The 23,306-nt window shown below is 42.1% G+C and overlaps 1 protein-coding gene and 1 long non-coding RNA gene across 10 annotated transcripts in view; one reads left to right on the top strand and one right to left on the bottom strand.

The window, feature by feature from the left end:
* Window positions 1–23,306, top strand: part of RAD51B (RAD51 paralog B) — a 353,109-nt gene that overhangs the window by 297,485 nt on the left and 32,318 nt on the right. The gene's annotated exons all lie outside the window — the stretch shown is intronic.
* LOC107314957 (uncharacterized) overlaps window positions 18,605–23,306 on the bottom strand; it is a 60,461-nt gene continuing 55,759 nt past the window's right edge. The window contains exon 4 of the long non-coding RNA XR_014946645.1: window positions 18,605–18,742. This is a non-coding gene — a long non-coding RNA (uncharacterized LOC107314957). The remainder of the gene's footprint in view (window positions 18,743–23,306) is intronic.

Here is a 23,306-nt window from a genome sequence, read left to right as displayed (position 1 = left end):
GCAGTGAGGGTGTACATAGGGCTTTTCGAAATAGATCAGAAGTTCTGCCTGCAAGGAGGATAGGTGTAGTTTTGGTTTTGAAATCCCTTCCCTTTTGGAAGGGACTCAAAACACGTTTCTTGGTTTGAGTGTTTTTGCTGTTATGTTTGATAAGTGTAAATACACCAAAAAGAGTTTTGAGAGATTTTCGGTTCTTCGCTTCACTTGCCTGTTGCTCTAGGGGACCAAATCTAACTCATAACAGCTATTGCCAGTGTTTGTACAGCCAAAAGGGCCAGCGGTTTTCCCCAACCCTAACTAACAGCTTCCCAGATCAATCTGCTGCGCCTGGGCTTCTGCAGCCAAGCAAAGCAAATGGACATGCAGCTTTTGTGGCATTTGAAGCTTTACAATCCAGTACCACAGAAAAAAGATTGTCAGCCACTCAGAGGAGTCAGGCAGGGCACAAAGGCTGGCATTTCCAGGGCCCATAGCCCCTTCCTTTTCCCTCTTTCTCTTCCAAATCATTTACAAACTTCAACACAATTTTTGTGTTTATCTTTTCAAAATAAATATGTTGTGGTGATGTGTGTGTTTGTGTGAAAGATAGTGGCCTGGAAGAATGGGAGAATGAGGTTTAGCACTGTAATAACAAAACAGCAAACAGCCTATCAGACCAGAGGCAACCCTGCAATGAACTAGTGTATCCAAACCTGTAATCACAAGTGACCTAGCAATAACAAATCAGTGCATGCCTATGTGTGTGGGAGAGAGAGGAGCAGAAGCGAGAGAAATACATTCCCAGAAGAGCTAGGAGAAAGAGAACAGAAGAAATGAGGTGTGGAGAAGATAAACAGGAGTAGCACACACTTTATGCATGTTGTTTTTGCATGCGCAGCCTAAGCAGATGAAGTTAAAGCTTTCTTCCCGTTTTCTACAACATACAAAAACGATGTGCTTCTGCCAAATGCTGAAACAGGAGCAACAAGTCAGCATCAGTTCCTCTTGAAATAAAATGGAACCTGCATGCAAACAAGAACTTTTAACACATTGTCCAAGTCAGAGTTGCTATCTGTGGGCCAGTTGTGCCAGTGGTCTGTAGCCAGAGGAGCCAGCGTTAGGACCTACCACAGTCATACAGGGATGAAACTAAATGAAAAGTAAAATGGAAGCTTACAGAAATAGGCTGTCAGTAAGGTTAGTTTTAAAGGGATGTGGTTAAAGATAAATATCAAACTGTGCATAGCAGAGCTATGTTAATGAATTGCAGTCTTTACAATGACAGAATGAGAGTTCTTACACAAGTCAGACTGTAGATGTGGAGGTGTGATGCTCTTGCCATAGAACTGAAAAATTCCAGTCTTTGTGCTTACAGGTGCGGGGATTCATGAACACGTGTATCCTCTGTCAGTGGGAGAGACAAAAGTGGTGGTGCAAATGGAACTACTGCTTCAGACTCCTTAGTGGGATTTGTTTCTGAAACCTCTTTGGGATTTTGTTGTTGAACAGCCTGTGTGCTGCAGGCTGAATTTGGTCCTGAGGGCACTTAGTATTTAAAGACATTAATAATTTAGAGCTGTCTGCCACAGCTTCATTTGGTGTGATTGGAGCTCATGACCTCTTCAGGCTCTAATTCCCAAAAAAGAAAGGGACTATGGTGCATAGCTGTGGAATATGTGTACCTGTGGGCGAACCTTCCACAGGGGCTGAGTGTCATTAATGCTTGGTGAAGATGGGAGGTATTTTACATAAGTGCTGCTTTTTTACCTGCTGTCTTTGCCATGCTGATTTCATATAGACAGGATCGAGGTGTGAACAGTGTTGTTACTGCAGCAGTCCAGCTGACTTCCTGAGCTGCTGGGTCTCCAGCAGAGAAGCCCTTTACTCAGCACTGTTAGGTGTGTCCATAGCCAGTTCCAGGCTCAGAAGGCAAGAATACAGCCTCAGAACGCTCAAATGGAGGCAGCAACAATGCTAGATTCACAGCCAGGGTCAGGGACAAGACAGCTGCCCAATTCTTGGAGAGGCTACAGATAGTTGTCAAATTCAGACTCTGTGGAAAGCACCAGAACAGTATAAATGGATGTGTATGTGGCTTTTTCTTTTCTTCCAGGACTGACTTGAGGTTCCAGATAGCTGAGGGCTAAGCATACACTGAACTTTGTACATTCTAGTCAAGGCACTGGTCAAAGCTGGACAGTGGCACTGGTTGTGTGGAAGCAGGAGGTATTACTATGTGTTGTCACATTAAAGGCCTTTTTCCTCTGAAATCAAATGTGGGCAGTGTGTTGGCATAGGACTTCTTCCTTCTCCACCTGGTCCAGGCCAGCTGGCTCAAGTCTCTAGAGCTTGGCAGATGTGTCTTGGGCTGGGTGCATATCGGCAGTGTCCTCCCTCTCTTGAAATTCCACCTTTCACTTGAACTACTGTTGACATAGTGAAGTTATTTGTGCAGAGGATGAGGAGAACTAAAAAGAAAGATGAGGTCAAGAAGTGCAGCTTTGAGCACACATGCTGAGCCACTCTGAAGTGGAGGCTGGAATGACAGAAATGACAAGGGTGGCAGGCTTGGCTCATGGTTCTGATATGGGGCAGAGGGCCAGAGCCCTGTCCTTTCCCTGAAACTGCATAGGAGAGAATGGCCCAGGATCACTATTACCCTCCATAGTGGGATGGCTGTGAGAGGACTGGGATGTGGGTGTTGGTGAAGCACATTACTTTTGAGGTCAAAGTTGCCCCACATCCCGTTAGCTGGGGAGAGGTGTCTGCTGAGAATTCTCTCAGCACAGTGAAGGCACACTGCAGGCCCTCACAACCTGCACCCAATTGCTTCTGCCTTCACCAGCTGCCAAGTGGCTGGAGCCAAAATCGACACTGCTTTATGGTGCCAGCCCCAGCTCAGAGGATGTGCATATATTTTTCTAAGCTACACAAATTGACATAGCAAATAGTCCCAGCATGGGAGGAAAAGGTAAAACATTGTGACCTCATTTTAACAAAATGTTAGTAATTAAAAAGCATGGTGACTAAAACATGCCAGCAAATATCTTCAGATCCTAAGCCACTCATGCCCAAAATAAGCAGTTCATGAGCACATTTGGAGGAAAAGGTAGTACTGGATGTTTTCCTCTTTCAGCCTATGCAGCTTTTGAATCCTGTGCAGTCGGCTTGCTTCTTTGGACTGCTTTGTCCAGGATAAAAGGTTAATTCAGGAAAAAGCTGAACTTCTGTCTCTTTGGATGGTAAAAATGATGAAGAAAAGTTACAGTGAGCCTGACTTTATTGGGAATGAGTTTGTGTCCCAACTTCTCATCCTGGAAATTAGCACTTTCATAATGAGGACCTACAGTGTCTTGAGAGGTGAGATTTCAAAACTGCAGATAGCATGTTCTTGTGAGATTTAGCAGCAGCCTTCTGGAAGGTGTTCTGTAAAACTTCCTTTTTTATTCTCCCTCTTTTATTTTTATTTTCCTTCTGTTTCTTCTGCTGCTAAAGATGAATCAACAGACTCAGATCTCTGACTTTTGAGAGAGTTCATGTGGCATAACAATGGGTTAAATCAAAACATACACAAAACCAAACAGCCCTGTTTTCTAAGGAAGTTTGCTTACAGATCCAAACATCATATCTAAATTAAATCCTTGTTTTCCCACTACTACCCAGAAACCATGGGGAGATAAGTAAGATCAGATGGGGAAAAAAAAAAGAGGTTCAAATTTACGTCAAAAACGTTCTCAGTGTAAAAGGATGTTCTTGGCTGCCCCGTCAAGGAAGGAAAAAGGAATCTTTCTGTCTACTCCCATTTTACAACTGGCTAGGTACACATGCTTTTTTAGCTTTCTTCTGAATGAGTTTTGCTGGGAACAGAATATTGGCAGGATCTGGTAACACAAACCTATGTTCCCTTATGCCTGGCCTCTCTTACTGGGAAGATAACTTTAGATGAAATGCTGCATCCCTTCTGTGTCTTGTGCTTAGTTACAAGCAGTGTCTGAGTTAGACAGGAGCTGTAAGGAAGGCCTCAAGCTCTTACCATGAGTCTCACACTATTGTAGAAAACAGGCTGTGCAGCAGGGTGTGCGATGAGGCCAAACAAGTGGCCAGGTGGAAGGAGTGGATGACAGGGGAAGTGGAGGCTGAATCAACTGTGTTTGACCTCTGCAATCTCTGCTGGGAAAATTCAGTTTTATTGTTATTTGTGCTGAATTGAAAAAGGACAAGCAAATCAGTGGCAGAGGAGGGAGACTAGATTGCATCAAATTAGAGATGAAAAAATATGTCAGTGACTTTCATTTGAGGCCCTTCTCTGTGTATGGACTCTAAGATCCCTCTCATTCCCACAGAGCTTTCTCAAGCTCACAGCAGGGCTGAAAGTGGATGTGACTGTCTGTATTGCCACTGTAGGAACAACAGGACTGAGAGCCAGAGTCACATAGTGGGTCTGGATGTCTCCCATGACTGTTGCTGAGGGGTGCAACACCATTAACTTAGCAAATCCACACTGACTTGTGATAGGCATGAAAGAGGAATTAAGATGAATAAATCCATGGCAGAGCAGGGAACACTGCTGAGGACTTCTGAGGGCCTGGCAAAATTTTGCATTGTGACTTCACATCATTTTATATCTGTATTGGAAAAGGTGCACACAAGCCTTCCACAGGCAAAACCTTGACAGTGTTTTCACTTTCCTTGTACTGCTTTGGCTGGAATCTCCTTGCTCACAATCTGAGTGCAACCTCTCATTGCACAAGAAACCACAAACGTGCTGAGACATCGCTGTTGCAAACTGAACCCAGCACGGCCACATCCGTGGGTATGGAGCTCAGGGTTCTTTCCTCCCCCTGCTCACCGACCCCAGCACAGATGCTGTCAGCTGTCCATTACTCCAGGTTGCCGTGAGCCTGTTCCCTGGCTCTCCCAAAGTGCAGCTTAAGTTTCCAGCAGGAGGGCTTGAGGGACCAAGAAGGAGACCTTTTGCCCGCTCCAGTGACTCCAAGTTGTGCATGCCTGGCGCTGACCTTCTCTGCCCTTCGGCCTCTGCCCTTCCCTCCTGACCTTGCAGGATTATTCCTGCTGTGCCTGCTCCAGGACAAGGCCCCTTGGCTGCGGTTTTAATGTGGAGGGTGACTGCAAAAGGAAAGCAGAAAATCCCCCTCTGATGAGTGGCTTTTGTTGAGGGCAGTAATCAATACCCTGCACCGAGTGCAGTGCTGAGAAGTGCGTTAAACCTCTGCCTGCTGACCTCCCCAAGGCCGCTGTCCTCTTCCCACAGCACACTTCTCCATCCTCAAGATATCAAATGATGCCTGTCCTGCTCTGTTTTCTTGTTTTAGCCTCAGGAGCAAGATGGGAGGCAGAGTTCTCCCTGGAAAAGCTGGCAGTGGATGAGGGGAAGCCACTCCTCTCACTCCTGCACCATAGGCAGAGCCATTTTGTGTTTGTTTATTTGCTTTTCTCTGAACCCTGAATTACCCAGCAGTGCCGAAGGCAGGTCACCAGACTCAGCAGACAAGATCTGTTTTTGCAAATTCTCCCTCCCTTCTTAGTAGAGCTTGTGGCCCCTGCATCACATTCAGGCCATTCCAGTGGGGGAGTGAGAAACTAGGCCTGCAGATTGCATCAGTGCTCTTTTCCTAGTCATGCTGGTCCGTTATAATGAGAAAATACTCCAAATTCCTAGTGAAAAATCCTTTCTTCCTTTGGTTATTACTGGGTCAGACAAGCTAAGCTAGCGCTGCAACACAGGATGGTTAGCAGTGGTGTCAGGGTGGGAGGTAGGACTCCTAGATCTCCATCCCAGCTTTGTTTCTTACTTATTTTATGTAAACCTGAAAATCACCTCACCTGCTACACATTTTGTTGTAGCAGAGCATGAAACAGGATCAGTGATAGAATCCCAAATGTTTTTTAAGACCTCAGTTAGCTAATGGGAGTGAAAAGATCCTTCAGTGAAAGTGATTGAAATGCAAAGCGGTAGGACTTTCTCAGAGCTGATTTCTAAGCAAAGATGATTTCAGTTGCAGCAGCACGTATCTTAAAAATGTGCTTCCTTTTTTGAATTCCCAGTCCTCATCTGCTGCAGAAACTTAACACATGTTCTGGACAGTAGATTGGATCCAAACTTGACGAAGGCTTCAAATTCCAGGTGCCTTGCCTCATCACTGAGCCATAAGCTGTGAGGTGTTGAAGCTGGTAGCTAGCAATGGAAAATGCTGGGGAGAATGTATCAAATAAATCTTCTTGCTGCACTGTGCGATACAATTAATTAACTCATTTTTACGATTTTTCAGTTGCAAAACCTAGTGTATGCTCAACACAGGCTAGAAGTTTGGGGACCCAAAATTTGTGTATATGATACAGTGTCAGCCTCTGTCCTGGTATGTGGAGATAACCTTAGATTCCTTTCCTGTGTATTTCCCATTTCCTCTTTTATTTTCACTTGTGCTTCAAATCACAATTTTCCCATACTTTCTAGTCTTCTTTAAATATTTTTAAAGCATTCTTTAGTCTCATAGTAGTCCTTGTGAGTAAATGTGATATAAAATCAAGTACTTTTCACATGGGGAAACTGAAATGCAGAGTATTAGAGAATGTAATATCTTAATGAATTCCAAACCATTTACAAACTCTAAAATACATTTCCCTGTCAGCCCATATCTTATATTTTAATATCAGAAAGCCATCTTTGAGCATTCTTTAAGTGAAAAATGATAACCGTGTGATAGTGGTCAAGGTGTGATAGTGAACATAGTCATTTTGGAGGAATTCTGTGGGAATTCCAGATACTCATCATATCTCCATGTAGTCAGAAGGTCATATTTTATATTGCATTACTTCCATTGGTTTTTGAAACAGCTTTGAGACATTTCCAGATATCTTGATTGGAAAAAGTGAAGATAAAGGTTGAAACCCTGATAACTGCTATAAAGGTATGAGAATCTGATGGAAAAAATACATACCCTTCTTTCTTTTGGAGTTCACATAGCCCCTATCCACATAATATCTGAGCATCTCATATGTATTTAAAAATAGAAGTAACAATAACAAACCCTGTGTCTCTCTTCCTTCCCAGCCTGTAAGCGAAATAACTGTATCTGTTCAAAGGACATTTTCCTTGTGGGTTCTAAATATTTAGCCGTGGTTTTGCACAGTTTATCTACTGTTCCATTACTCCATGAAGAGGAGGGAAAATGGTGCCATTTCCATTATTTTGTAGAACACAGAAAGCCACAGTGTTATGTATTCCCTCTGCTGATTCCCATGTAGAGTTTAACCAATGCTATTTGCAGCGCTGTTCATTCATTGCTTTTTGGCTGCACAGCCAAGGAAGTTTGGGGCAGGATTAGGTGTTGTGTAGGCCACATGTGATGTTAAAAGAAAACTACTGTGTTTGCTAACTTCAGCCATTCACAATACTTATAACTTGATAAAGTAACATTTTTTTAAGCGAAGATCTTTTTTTTTTTTTTCTTTATCACCTTAACATTAAAGCACGCTGTTTTAATAATCAGCTTCACTTCTCATTCTAATTTCTGCTTTCTCTTTTGACATAGTAGTGTGTACAGATCCATGTCTTCCAAGTTAATTATTGTTCTAAGCACACTGTACTGGAGTGCAAAGGATTTTCCTGAAGACACTGAGATTTACGGCCATTGTTAGACCCTTTCCTAAGGCAGTTCTGAACATCCATCCCTTTCATGTGTCAAATTTCTTACATTCATCTACCTGAAAAGATCTGGAGGTCTTGCACTGACCAGGTAGTCTGCACAGTCAGTTGTGCTGGGGGAACTGGGTTTGTTGTTCAGAGAACAAGGTGCTGTGTGGGACACAGGTTATAACCTCTTTAAGTCCTCCCAAATGCAGCAACTACAGAAAGTAAAGTTAGTGGCCATAAAGGTACAGTTCACGCTGTGTTGAAGGCCTCAGAGTTGGTCACCCCCATGTGCGTGGCCTTGGACATCCAAGCAGAGCCAAGTTCCATAAGAGTCACCATTTAGATCACCTTTTTTTTTGCTGTTGCAGCTGTTTGTGTATCCTACATCAGGGAGGCCTGTGGAGAGACCTTGACATTCTGTGTCACTGTGGCAGCAGTCTGTTCTTTCGATACAGCATGATAATTGCTAGCATGTCTAAAATTTCACTTCTTCTGCCAACATTGTCTCTATCTTTCTTTTTCTTTCTGTTTGACTAAGCTACAGGGTTTATCTTCACCTTTTATTTGAGCTTAGGGATTCAGTTGGATGGGAAGTAGTGCTATCGTTTTGTGAAGTGAAGACAGTATATAGATAAGTGTCACAAATACTCCCCTGGCATCCAGGGGTGCTGTGTCTGTCTCGCACATTCGTACTTATCTAATGGTACAGGGAACGTTGTGGGCCTCTGTGGTTGCAGAAGTGTCTCCAGTTATCATGGGAGGAGAAGGAATGTGAGACAAGTCTAGTTTTTTTACATTCACATGCAGACAAGCGTTAAGCTGAGACAGCCGCATCTTGTGATCATTAGAGCTAAAGGCTGCTGAGCAGTCCTATAATCTGAGTACTTCCTGCCCTTTTCCTCGTGGTTTAAGACAAATTTCCATAACAGAAAATATTTCTCTTTCCGAACTGTCACATTATTTCCAAGTTACACAATCTAGCAGTAGAAAAAGTAATTACAAATAATACCCAGTTCCAGAAACAGAACATTGATACTCGTCTGAATGTATCATCTGCAGTGCATTTCATGGGAAGTGTCTTTCCCATAGGAACCTCCATGCTGCGTCCCCTTCCTTTATACACCTAGAAAAGCAGTGTTCTCTTCTGCTTTCCACAGAAGGATCTCACGGCTATTAACAGTTTTAAAGAGTTATCAGAATTTAGGTGAAAACTTCAAAAAGTGCTTTCCTTTTGTAAGTTACTTCTGACAAAATATTATTTTTTCTGTCATTATTGCTGAAAATAGTGTTTATTTGGGAACAGGAAATCTCTGTCTTTTGGTTAATCTGCCTGCAGTATCTAGCCATCAGTTTTCTGTTTTGGGAGATGATTCTCTTATTCTTTACAAACTCAAGCATGTACAGATACTCCATCAAGAGTCTACCTGTTGGTATGCTCTAAAACTCCTAACTTCTCCCATCACTATTCTCCAAAGTCCTTTATGTACTCCAGTCCATATTGAGACCAGTTCTGAAGTCATGCACACTGGGGTAGGAACCTGTGAGAGCCTTAAGGAGGCTTAGGTCAGTGCCTTTATTCTAGCTCACTTCTCACTCACCATTCTCCAGCCCATGTGTACACTTATCCACCACTGCAATAACCCTCACCTTCTTCCACCTTCCTTTCTCTCTGTCCACTTTATTCCAGACACCAGCCCCAAATACTTCCTCTCCATCTGCTGGTCAAACTACACTGTAGGAATATGGGAGTAGGAACTCATACCTGGAGTATGAGAGCAGGAACCTAGAAGTCTTGAATTCTAATCTTACCTCTGATATGAAGATGCTGGGCTAGATGTTTTAGCTTTCATCTCCTGGTTGTTACCCTGGATGGCTAAGCAGGAAAATAATTCTTAGTTAAATGCTTTGCAGAGGTTCTGTGGGCTTAATTATTGGTCTATGAGTTAGCAAGATTAAAAATACAGGCAACTTTGTAGCTGTTGAGGATTTTAACCACAGCCATCTCTTTCAGTGTCTGTCATTTTTTTAATTAACAGAAGTTAGTCTTTTAACTGTACAGCTTAATAGCTTTACAGCTTGGAGTCTCTGAAAGGCACCACAGCAGATTCTGAAAATGTAATTGTGTGTTGTTATAATTATGGCTAAGAAATTTACTTTGTGCATTAGCAGAACAGGAAAGTAAGACTGCTTTGCCCTTGCTACTTGGCACAACAGAATCCAAAACCCTGTAGATTTATGGCTTGGTCCTGCACCAGATCTGTACACCACATGTTATACAAATGAGAGGTCCTTTTGCCTACGTAAAGCATTGCGTTATTATAGACAACACTTTTTAGCAATGGATCTTATAAGATATACACCAAAAGAGCATGTCTTATTACTCTTGTTGACTGTACAAACTGCATAATGCAGTGCATTGCAGAAAGTGGCATTAGCTAACGCGGGTTCCAGCCTGCCTTCTCCATAGTCTAACAAACAGGGGCTGTAAGAGAAGTCTCTGCATCCTTCCATAAAATTACAGAATCAATAAGGAGCAAACTAGTTTTGTAATTCTTTTGTGTTTAATTTCTTCTGTTGTTTCAGCATCATACATAAGAGTACTTTAGGCATATACATCCAAACCTGTTTGGCCATGACACACACTCAGCTCTCTGTGACTGAAGTCGCATGCACATACAACATGGCAGAAATGTGTGTCTCTTTTAGATTTACTAATTGTGAAGGACTGAAAGGGTTAATAAAAACCTTCTGCACATACCTGGTATATAAAACTGTCATGTAATCAAATGAGAGGAATGCACTCCACTGTGTACATTAGCAAACACTCCATGCAAGCTGGCTGGCTGAGGCTCAGGGTTTTCAGTGCTGCCTTGCACTACAAAGCCCTTCTTTGTTCTCTCAGCTCTGTTTTAAATATCTGATGACTATTCCACACCATGTCGGTGCCAAATCCCCTGCTTCACTGCAGGCTCTTTACAACAGCACATTGTGGGCAGATCGGATGGGGATGGGCTGGCAGTGTGGGTATCTCCCCTTCCTTTGCTTCTCAGGCAAGTCCTCTCACCAACTCGTATCCCCCTGTAATTTCTGTAGCCCGTTATGCAGCCACCTGGATAGTTTTCAAAGCCAGAAGGAGTAACTAAGGAGTGCAGAAATTCAACTTGGATCCTGACATGGCAACTGCATTCTGTGAGTGTGCATCAGGATGGGTGTAGTCAAGGTTCAGCCAAGGAAGGCAAATGAATCAAAGAGTGTTCTTGCAACAAATATTTTTGTTGAAACTTGTTGTGCCTATACCGTTGTTGGCTGGATTTTGCCTGAGCTTGCTAGCCAAGTGGGACTGGGCTTTGAAAAATATTAGATGAAAGATTTCCTATGAACATGCATACATAAAGGCAGGAAGTAATGCTGATGACTCAGGAGATGGTGATGTTCCTTCTTGATTTGGAACCTAACTACTTTCCCGGAAGGTTTTTAACACTGCAGTGCACATCTTATCCACTGCTAGGTGAGATGTTAAACCAGGTTAAGGATCCAGTACTCGTACTCATTAAAGATACAATGGACATTTTCGTATGACTTCTGTCTATATTTTATTTAGAAAGGTGATGTAGCATTTCGTACAAGGCAGTTCTCTGGTGTTTCCTTAATTACTGCATTAATGCTGGTTCTGCACAAAATATGTATTTTTCATTTCAGGGGGGAAAAAGAAAAAAAAAAAAAAGAAGGCTTCTTTTGTACAGGGAAACCTACAATAGGAATATAACATCTTCTTCTTGGTCCTAACCCTACTAACTCTGTTCTCAAAGAGTACTTCTATTTTTCTGGATATATATAGGGTTAATGTTATTTCCTCCAGTACTCCAGGATTTCTGTGCATAGACACTGGGGTAGGAAATAAACAGTAAGCTTTCTTGCTTAAAAGAAGATCTTATACAATATTATTTTAGTAGCGCTGCCCACTTTTGGCCATTAATGTGAAAAGAAGCTGAACTGCTCGATTTCCTGTTCTGTTTCTTGTTTCCCTTCCTGAAGCTCCTTGGCATCCAGTTTTGATGTGCTGGAAACCCTGCCCTGCAGTGGGTGGCTGCAGTGCCTCCTAAAATAAACAAACCTGTTTTCATTCAAATGTCTTCATTTCACATGCAAATATTTCCTGGTAGACTCACTAAGAAACCTTTTTCTAAAGTAAAACCTATTTATTGAAGGCCACTTGAAGGTGCACTGTAATGCTTTTGCTTAATCATTTGAAATCCATGAAAGCTTAAATCACTGAAAGTATGGTTTACAGCACAGTAGAAGCTGTGCAAGGCCATATTCTCCATTAGAGCTCTTTGGCCTAAATAGTCCCATTCAGCTCACACTCAGCATTACTGTGTATCAGAATCCTACAGGGGACTTGCCAAAGTTGCCTGGGCTATGCAAGTGCAATCACAGAATCATAGAATGGACAAGACAAAAGACATGTCACTCCTGTCTTTGCTGTGTTTGTTTCAATAATGCAGGACCGAGTACTTCACAAAGAGAAATGAATTTTCCCTTCATGGTAAAGAATTAATACATGATGAGGAGGTGTTACTGTCATTTCACTCAGATGTGATATAGCAAGAGTCAAAAGAACTCTCCTAGTGGTATATAGAAGTCTGTACCAGAGTCAGAAATTGATTCCATGTGTTGCATGATCAGTGCTTTATTCATTTAACCATTGGTTCTCTTTTTGTATAGCACCGCCCATCACATACGCAATCACAAGCAAGTTCACAAATGTGATCCTGTCCCGTTAGGCAGAGAGTAATCAGACAGTGAGAGCCTCACTTTTTAATACTGTGGCAAGGGCTATGAACATGGTACTGTCCCTTTTCTTGAAGAAGAAAATACCACGGCATATTTTTAATTTTCCCCCAGAGTTTGGTGGAAATCAGATTAGTGATTACGGTCATTCCAAAGATGAATCAATTCGCTTTTTTGTGATACTTTAAGATGTTCCTGCTTCCTCTCTTTGCCCCAGCCTCTTCACTGTCACTCCACACAGGTACCCCTTTGGAAGAGAGTGGCCATCCAAATTGGTCTTAGTCAGATCTCCACAGATGAATGAGCAAGACCTCCAAAACAGGCTGTCACTAGAGAAGTCTTGTACTGTTTGTACCAGATTCATTCTTCTGGATTCTCTAGAACGTTTCTTCCCTCTTTGCTCATCTTTATCCATTGCTGGCTGCTCAGACTTCCACTTCAAAGCCTTTGCATATTCCCAGTGCCCGCCCAGCTGCTTGCATAGTGGTACTCCAGCAGAGGGACACGCATTTCTGTCAGAGATGTAAGAACTAGCTCATTTGCTGTTACATTGCTGTTATTTAGGTCTATGATCAGCTTATTTATAAGGTGGTCGTGACCATCTTAGCACAGGGAGATAGTATTTCTCTCTTCCAGGTTTATCATTCACCAGAAGAGTATTGATTTACTCTATAAAGGTATCTTAGGTGACTCTCAGCAATTACAGAAAAGTCAGGTTTTTCAGAGACAAGGCTAAAACCGGTACCCTACCTTGCAGGTGTGTGCTTTGTCCTTCGGTACAGGCTGCCAGGAAAAAGGATCAAGTTATATCTGGAGGGACTTGTGAAATGTTTCTCCTTTAAAAGCAAGCTGCTCTCAGGGGGAGGACGGTAGCTGGTGTAAACCAAGAGATACTACAAAGATCTGCACCAAAAAGGAGTAGTTAGACAAAGTAAAGAGAAGGCTACGTGTCTATTTTTTGTCAGGAATGACAGAAGTAGGCTGTTTTCCCAGCAGTCAGCGTTTGGTGGAGCTGAAAGTATGAGCCAGGTATTATGCCATTGCTTCAGATGGGACTTCAGGGAGAAATTAGTTTTTTGCACTCGCAAAATACTAGTCGGCCTTAACTCAAAAGTATGGAGTTCAAGAATGAATGCAGAGCCAGAACAACTGGGATTCCTGATTCAAAGTGATTGAAACTGAGCAAAGAATGACCACTTGAAGTGGAGTTCTAACTGCTAGTGAGGACCGTGTGCTCCTGTGTCTCACACCAAGTGTGCTGGTCTTGTTTTCTGTCAGGCCGACTGAATGTCATGTGGTTTTACTTTCTTTCTCTGATTTGGTTGTGTCTGAAAACAACTTCTTGTTGCCATTCACAAGAAGATGCAATCTTGATGAAATACATCTGTTATCTGTCCAGATGCCATACTCATCTACTGTCATCTGCTTCATACCAAAGCAGAACCTCCCACTTTGCTTTCAGTTTCCATGACTTTCCCTACCACAGTGACAGGCACCCTTCTAACTACATCCCAGCTTTCAAACCTTCTTGCACCAAACTTACTTGGCTTTCCTGTGAGCTTCTAAATGTTTGGGCTCAAACCTTCAGTCCCAGGAGTTCCAGATAAGTCAGTCATTGCATAGGTCTCTGCTATTGCCAGGCTTTCTGCTTTTCTCTGAGCACAGTTGGGCATAGAACTTTTATCAGCTGGTGGAAGTTGAACTCTGAATTGGAAGAAGAGCTAATGAATCATAGCAGCATAGGAAAAACCACTGACTGAAGAAAAGCTTACTGGACTGAACAAAGTGAGAATACCCTTCTATCTTTCCAGTATAAAATAAATGCTTATTATTAAGCAGATGGTGCTAGGGAGATACATTGTGAAGATTTCGTGGGTTTTTGTTTTTTTTTTTTCTGAGAGCTCCAAGAAAGAAAAAGATTTCAAGTGGCCTTTCTCCACTTTGTTGTCAAGTCAGCCTCTGAGTCTCCCAGGATAACAAGGGTGCCTGATACACTGAGCAGATGCGCCTTGAAGGATGTGAGGACAGCTACTATATTGGGATCAATAGCATACTTTTTCCCTCTGCAGTTTGTAAACATTAGACCTGATAAATGCTAGATCTGCCTCTTCCTTTCTGTTTGTCCTTAAAGAACATCTGAATCCCATATCCATACACTGAAATAATATTTATAGGGAGCTGAGTGAGCTTTGCAGCATTAGGAAAACCTACTGAGTTCAACAATGACAGAGTTTCAGGGTGAGCAGCTGTGGAAAACCTCGCAGTGTCTGGATGCTTACTACTTGTTGGGAAGTCTACCTATGTATGTTGTCTGGGAAAGTACTGTGTATGTTTGCTTAGGAAATCCAAGTGAAATTTAGATGTATGAGTGTTGGTGGAAGTTTTATGTTGATTCCATTTACATTTAGCTGAAATACATCAAATTAAGTTGCCTACTGCAGTCAAAAGAAATAGTTTTATTTGTACTGGTAACGTGTGAGCTACAGTGTGCTACAGGCTGTGCTGCTTGGACCTCAGTTGATTAACAGGGTATTTTTAATGCATTTGTAATGTTTTGAGGCACTCTTATGAAATTACACTTCCTCCAGCAATCTGTGTTTAGAAATTTTGCACTTTGAGATACACATATTAACAAAGTGGGTGAGTGGAGGAATGTATTCAGTTGTTAATGACTTTAAAAAGGAATGGTTTTCACTTTAAACAAAATTGGAAGGCAGTTTTGTTCCTAGGATGTATTCTGAGTATGTACTGCTCATGCAGTGCTGAGTCAAACAGCAGCAATCTGTAGGTGCAGCAGAGCTGAATGAAGGTCAAGGAAGAGTCTCTGCAGGTGTCTTCCCTGAGGGAGCTTTTCATACCTGTTATTCCGTGCAACCTAACCTATTATATAAGTGAGAGATTTGCTCTTCTGAAGAATGTTAATGATCCTCAGGGACCATATTGTGTTGGCAGGAATGATTTAGAAGGATTCAGAGTGAATGTGAGAAGCAAAAGGCAACCTTCATCTACTGCCATATGTTGGATGGTGCTGTTTGTCTATGAAGGTGTCTGATCCTTCTCCAAAACATCAGAGATACAACTGCTCTCCAGCATTAATAGATAAATCAGCAACGAGTATATATTTTCTCTTTGTGCCTATTTTTACGTAGTTTTGATCCTGATGAAATGCCCTGGAGTGACAGCCCTGCTGATTTCACTCTTGTATTCCAAAACCACAATGAGTAAAAACCATGAGAATGCAAACTGCACTGGCTTGGGAGAAGGACGTGTCTTTTCATATAGCGGGTACCCTGTAAGATACAGTCTGGAGCAAAGCTAGTTTATGAGCTGCCCTTCTGACAGTGGCAAAAAGAGGAGGGAAAGTAAAGGCTGTGCTGTAGTACTTGGCAGAGGGACAGCATGCCAGCCTTTGAAGAATTGACTGCAGTTACAAAAAAGAACTGGGTAAAGTTTTTCTATCTTTTTTCATCTTCTCTCAGTAGCGCTAAATAACCAAAATACACAGTAAGTAGGAATGCTCTGGACATGTGGGTGATCCTGGTATTGAAAGAATAATTGCACTGCTCTGCAGGGACAAATTCATTATAGGGAACTGAAATGCATGGAGTTTCAGCCAGAACTAATTCAGCCTTTGCCTTTGAGTTGGCTCTTACAGTCACACTATCTATTAGAGGTTAAGAAAACTTTTTTGTTCTACCATTAGGATCTCTTGGATCTGTCTGTCAGTGTTTATAATGTATGCTCTACCTGTTCCTGCTGTGAACAAAGGACTGTACTGCTGGCAGCTCCGTACATCCCATGCACAGTTTTATTTTCAACCTCTGTTTTTTTGTTCTTGCTGGAATTATATCATACAGAAACCAGCTATCTGGAGTAGAGAGGTAATGCTGATCTTCCGACTAAGAAATCCACCCCAGACTTACAATACAGCATTTAAAGGGCTGTTGTAGATGGCTCCAGAGTGGACACAAAGCATTAATCCACTGGAGGAGCTGTGCTGACATCCTGGACCCTGAGAGGGCAGCTGGGGTGGCTTAAGAGCAACAGTGCAGTTCCAAGAGGAAAGCCAGGCTTTTATTATTCAGGCTACAGTCAGCAATTGTTTTCCTTCTTGTTTATTCTCAATATATTTAGACGTGTCTAGTGGGCAGGAAAGTGAAAGGCTGGGAGTGCCGGCTCTGGGCAGCCACAGCACTCCCAGGTAGTCTGTGAATTTCCTCCTTGCAACTCTGTCCCCGCTGTTTCAAACTGAAGCTGTAGCTCCTGCCTGAGCATCTGGTCCTGAATCTCACAGCCTCTACCTCCAGCCTAACCTGTGCTCATCTGTCTAATTTCAGTGTGTCATCCCACACATCTCTGCCCAGTCGTTTCAAGTTTAGTCAAGAGTGGCTAGGCCAGGATGTGTTTTAAAATGAAACTGCATGAAGGGTGTAATTATACAATATTCTGTAATGATTTTATGATAGAAGCTGAAGGCTAGTGTGATCCTTTAATTTCAGCTGGGTCCTTGGAAGGACATGAGTACCTAAATAAAGTCTTGCTCATTAAATGAACCTTCACAGATTCAAAAGGATGCTATTAATGAAAGCAGAACATCTAATATTTGTTAACTGAATAGAACCCAGCAAGTTTCTTTCTCAGGTCTCATTAAGTCGTGTGAGAGTACAGAGTGACCTTAGAGCTGGCAACTACCCTGTAGATAATTCCTCCTGCTTAGGGATAAGAACAGCCAGCTGCCCGTCCTTCCCCTGTATTAAGATGTCTATAAGAGAATAATTTGAAACTAATTTGTACATCCTTTATCTTCTGCTGAATTAACTCTTTGTGTGGGGTAGTTCTGTTATGATCAAGTACCAAATATCTGCATCTATCTTCTCTGCCTGTGCCCTAGCTTCTCTTCCAAGCCACTGTGAGAGAGACAGTGGAGAAACAAGCCCATTTTTACAATATTAAAAACATTTGAATCATTATCACAGAACTCATGACAGTTCCACCAATATCCAGACACTGATGGTATGCTATCATAAAAGTGTCGGGACCAGCTTTTTTTAACTGATATAATCCACAGGGGGGGAATTTGAGCCATAGCATGGATTGTGTTTTAGAGAATCAGATCACTGCATGGATTCACGTGCCAAAAATTCCTTTTATAGCACTCAGGGTGACACCTTTCTTCCACATTCTAGTTTGCTCAGATTATTTGCATATAGCCAAGTGTGTGCACTCAGTTTTGCACGCTAAATAAAAGTAAACTAATTGTAAAAGTAAACTCGTGATGGTGGAGGCAGAGGATATCTGAAGTTCAAACAGGGGCACAGATAGAGATCTGACTTGCTACCTTCTGCCATCTTGTGTATTTGATTCCATTTCTGAAAGGCAAAAGTGCATTGGCTAACCCCAAATATACGACCCCACAGTGGGGAGTTATGGAGTTTGAATGAAAACAGAACATCCCACATGGGTCAGAATCACCTGCAGAAGGCATTAGTGTGTTGACTTTGATAGGAAGAAAAGGAAAGGAAAAAGAAAAAAGATTTAAAAATAAGAATGTGTAAAAACTCTTGACTCCTAAGCTACTCACATTTCATCACCTCACATTTCATCACCGCTGTCATGAGTGCTAGTTGCAAAGGTAGATTTCTAGTTTGGAAGACTAGAGAAATGTCAGTGTTAATACGCTGGAGCTTCATGGGCAGTGTATCAGAGTCCCAGGACTACTCTTGCTGGCTCCCTGCAAAATCAGTGAGAGATTTTAGGTATATGGCATATACTTAAAATTATAGATATACTTACAAGCAATTGTATTTATTATTCCACTTCTGGAGACTCCTGAACAAGGGAAAAAACAAATGCTCTTTACCTAGGATACCTGTTTCAAAATGGATGAGCATTCACTTTACCATTCTGTTCTATTATTTTCGTATCATTACTGGTTTACAAATGTACTGTGCAGGGATGAAGGAATGCTTTTAGTCTCCTGCGCACCAGTATCTATATCATGAATTAAAGTGCTATGCTAATGGAGCATATTTTTATTCCTAGCAAAATAATAGAGAATCTAAGAGTGGGTATCTTACCTGTTAGCATTGACCTTTTAAGAAAGAGCCTGATGGAGTTTGAGGAATTGAGCCAGAAATGGTTTATGTCCACTTTCCTCTAACTACAGGCTGTAGTCAGTGCCTGGAGAAGCTGTTCCTGATTTGTCCAGTTCAGTCTTCCATGCCCAAAGCAGTGGGTTTTTTCCGACTTTCTTCTGCAGAGTTGATGTTTTTTGAGCTCTTGCTGTGCATGCTGTCTGTGGGAAGTGTCTGCTCACACCTGGGGGAAAGATACAAAGCCTTTAATTGCTTCTGGAACAGTACAGAGAATTGTTTAGACTAGATTTACTTTTCTGATTTGTGCTTAGAGACAGAGCTGACCTCTACCATGACTACAAAGAGCACCCAGCTGAGGTGGTTAACATCTCTTAGGAAACAGTTCAGGAACGAGCCTAACTCACTGCCCAGTGCTGTAGTGATTACAGTAAATCCTCATCTTCTGCTGACTTCAGCAGGGTGTTTGTAGACAACAGTTCTAACAGGGTCGCAGAGCCTAAAGAATGTGAAGCACGAAGGCTTCAGTATCAAAGTCTGCTTGGCTCTTATAACAGTTTTCTGTAGCAGCTTTCATTTCTAATACTTCAAACTAGTATGTTTTTCCTTTAAATATATACATGAATGCTCTGCCTGAGTGAAGCATGAGGAAAAAGTTCTGTGTGACCTTTAAGGAAAGCTGTGGAGTCTTTTTGTCTTGTGTCTCAGGCACTGTGAGCTTGCCTAGTGGAATAAGTCAAATCCCACCAGAGAGCTCTGCACAGCCCCTTACTTTACCAGTTAGGTGTCCTTATTTCCCCAGTCCTTGTATCATGTTTAGGATTGCTGTAAAGATTTACATGACTGTTCTATAATGTTGCCCTTGCATGCTGCACCGTATGCATTGCTACAGATCCTGTCATTGTCAGTTAAATCTCTGTAGCTGTTTTATCAATCTCTGCCCTGCTTTATTTAGCATCCTTGTCTCCTGGTCCTTATGTTGCCCCATTTCTCTTCTGCTCCCACCGTACAGAAGGTGTCCATATTTCTTTTGTTCTGCATTGAAAAAATAGAACATATAAAATTACGCATGTCTGTTTTATTACTGGTGAAGAGTGTGTGAGCACACTGCAAACTGGAACCTTGATTACTACTCTGTAGCTTCTGCGTACTGGTTTCGTTGTGCTCCAGGACCTATATATCTGTATCACAAATGTTGTTGGGTTAGTTGTAGTTGATGGAGTACAGCCTAGAACCTATGTATTTAATATAGCAGGAAATAAGATCCCTCCTTTTTTTCTTAGGAAAAAGCCCTGTAGGGCAGGGATGAAGGGCACTGACATACAAGTGATACTGCTGTCTAACATACTCACAGCCAGGAAGAGTGTATCTCAAAACAACCTTCATGTATCTGTACACGAGGCACATGAGAGTGTACTAATTTAGGACAGCCACAACATGAAGTTTGTCATTAGGTGAATATACAGATTCCCTCAAATGCTAGCTAACATTGAAGCCGGATAGATGGCTGCTGTTTTTTACCTTCTTCCCAACTTTCCATTTCAGAAAGACACTCTTTTTTCCCCCTTCATTCTATTATTTGTATGTACAAGCAAAATGAAGATGGAAGGCTAAAGCAACCAGACTTGACAAACACTCCCTGCTCCTCCTCAAACTGACTCTTCAGTCTGTGCTTCAAAGGCAACAGGCTACTCTTCTCCTAGCACTGCAGGGAGTAGCTGTGCTCCTCTGGACTCCCAAGGCCCCACTGTCTTGTACCATGTTCCAGGGTCTTGTTTGCTGTGCAGTGGCATATGATGCTCTCTTTCAACAACTCCTGGCAGCATACTGCTGCCTAGAAGCTGTAAGCTAGAATAATTAAGCACCAGAAGATGCTTCAGCAGTTATAAATATGACTGACTTACTACCAGTTTGTCAGTAATGCTGTTTGTTTTCATCTTAGTTGTCCTTTAAACTGTGTGAGATAAGATCTCAGCTTTAATGAAAACAGGTTCCATTTGTTATTTGAGATGTGCTTTTAACTGCTAACGATGGGGAATCTGAGGTACTGAGATCTCAGGTCTGAGAAACCATCTGGAAACAAGAATGATACTGAAGAGCCAAAGAAATGTTCAAATCAAGCTGTGGAATGGGAATGTAGTTGTTCTCTGTCTTGTTTTTATAACAAGATGTGATGAGGAAATCAGAAATTTTAGATAAATAACTTTTAAAGTATATGATAAGGAATTTAGAAAGTATTTTACCATCTTCATTCTGAATGTGCTGCGTCTGTAGAAGGTAGTCTTCATGGTTTTTCTGTTTACAAGGCCTAGCAGGACACATGGTAACTGAGGCATACTTGATGAAGAGTTTGTAATGCGTTCAATGGGCTACCTTTGCAGCTGCAATTACCTTATGGAAAAAGTTTCCCAGGAACATATTTAGGCCATTTCAGCCACGTAAAGGAAATGAATGTACAGCAGAGGTCAATGCCCTAACTGTTGTGTGCCAGAAATCCTTTGTACATTCTTTGAGGTGGTATTTATGCTGAAGTATGCATTATCTGTAGCATGTTTATAAACATGCCTGCTAATTCTACACAGTGTTTCTGACTGTAGAAGCTCTTATAATAACATATACCCCAGGGCTTAACTTATCCTTTTCCCAGCTTGATTCTTCTTTTTTCTTTATAATTCATTTAATTGGCTAACACTGCAGCAACTTAAGTATTGTTGTGTTTTTTTTCTCTCTCTCTTTTTTGTTCTTTTCTTTATTTCCCCCTCACAAATTATTGCAAGTCATTGTGCACTAAATATAGTTCTGCTTTCTGCTTTCCAGATGCGGAGAGCTTGGCATACATCCTTAGAGCATTCCAGCCTAATTCTTTCTCTCTCTTTTTCTCTCTGTCACAGACACACGACTTTTCAAAGAAAATTTATTGAGTTCCGTGCTGCAAGAAATTCTTGACAGTTCTCTTTGCAGAAAGGAGATAAAGTTTTAGTAGAACATATGTTACGTTTTCTGTGGGCTTTATGTTCAACTGCTGTACCCCGTGTTTGTTGTTGTGATGGTCCAGTACATGGTTCTTGTTGACTGACGTAGTTCATGAAAAATTTCATCTCTGCGCACACCTCAGTGTGTATTTTAATGATTTAGACCTCAGATTTTGCAGTCTGATCTAGCTGGGCAAATTTCTCTTTTGATGCAACTGAAGCACAATAGAATATCAGGGCCAACTTCAGAGGTGTTTCAGCTCAAAATATGGAAATTCCACAGCAAAAGTCAGTAGAGCGGAAAAGTATATACATGTCTGAGCCACAGCTGCAAATTCAGTTTGGACGTGATTAGAACTTACTTATTACAGTTATCCAAAGCAACACTAATTTTCAGGAAAATTAACTTTCTGCTCTATTTCTTTTGAGAGCTAGTGCTGGTATCCCCATAAGGCAAGTGACTGGTAATGATCAAGTATTTCATACATTAGGATATGTAATTTTCCTAGCCTTTAAAGCTATTTGGTAGAGCAGGACACACAGAAAACAGGCATTTCATTTTGATTTTATCAACAATCAATAGTGCCTTGCACCTGTACAGTATATTTTTATTTGAATGCGTCCCAATTTAAGACAGGTATTTATGCTGGAATTTGTTAGGATCAATGTATTTGGATCTTCAACAGCCACTAAAATGCAGCTGTGATGGCAGCTATTTGAGGCAGGAAGCAAGGAAAATGTTGTGCTTTATCAAAGCTGTAGTGGGAACTGATTGGCAGAATGTATTTACTGTGAAGATAGGTCTGTCCTGCCTAACACAGTGGGTAATCCTGACTGGGGCTTTGACATGCTACTTTTTTGTAAAGTAGCGTGTCTTCATTTTGAGACTTGGTTAAAGCAGCAGGAATACATTTCTCTGCAGTCTTTTCTAAACTACCTCAAATCCATGCTGATCACAGCCCCTTCTCCCTCAGCACAGTACTCTGTCCCCTCAGCATATCTGCTGGGAGAAGAGTGAGCCCTGCCCCACCACTCACCCCTTCCTTCTGCTCCTGCTGATGCGAGCAGCCTCACTCACTGTTGAGCCTGGCTGGGAAAAACGGAGGGTTCTGGCAGAGTGCCATTGCTTGATTTCTATAATGCTTACTTAAGGTCATAAGTGTACAAAGCCTCCAAAACATCGGCAAAGCTGAGAGGCCAGATAAATCTGGTTCTTAGGCCTGATACGTGCGCTGCTCAGCTGATGATGAGAAGCTTCCCAAGAGGCTTCTAGCCCTTGGGATTCCAGAGGAACTGTAGTACCAGGTGCCGCTGCCGGGGCCATCCCACAGCAGCTTGTGCAGAAATACCAACAGCAGGCCATGGTTTGATGATCACCTGCTTTTCTCCCAACACAAGGAACAAGTCCTTCCCAACAGAAAGTGCTGCAGCTCAGCATGGGGCTGTCAGGCAGGATCCCGCAGGGCGTGCTGCAGAAGGCTGCTGGCACCCTGCTCTACTGGAGGCTGGCTGCTGGGCGGGGGCTGCAGGAGAAGGCTGCTCTCGCAGCCTAACAAGGGGCCGCATTGTTTTGGGGCCTATCGGCTGGTTTCTGATTCACCCGCAGCCAACGCGCCATGATCAGATCACAGCTGGCCCAAGGATATGCTTTCCAGTGCGTTTAGCACTTGGAACAGTCCCAGGTTTCGGGAATGCATGGGGAGGAGGAAGGGACAGCTGTGAGACAGAGAAGGGAACTGATTTCTGCCTTCCCTTAGGATGAGCTTTTATTTCATAATTTGATTGAGTTAGCAGCACTTGAGATTGTAAAATTAATTT

The sequence above is a fragment of the Coturnix japonica genome, chromosome 5 (genome assembly GCF_054131305.1).
Source record: "Coturnix japonica strain WE chromosome 5, WE-NBRP24, whole genome shotgun sequence".
Classification (NCBI taxonomy): Eukaryota; Metazoa; Chordata; class Aves; order Galliformes; family Phasianidae; genus Coturnix; species Coturnix japonica.
This window is presented reverse-complemented; position numbering and strand designations above follow the sequence as displayed.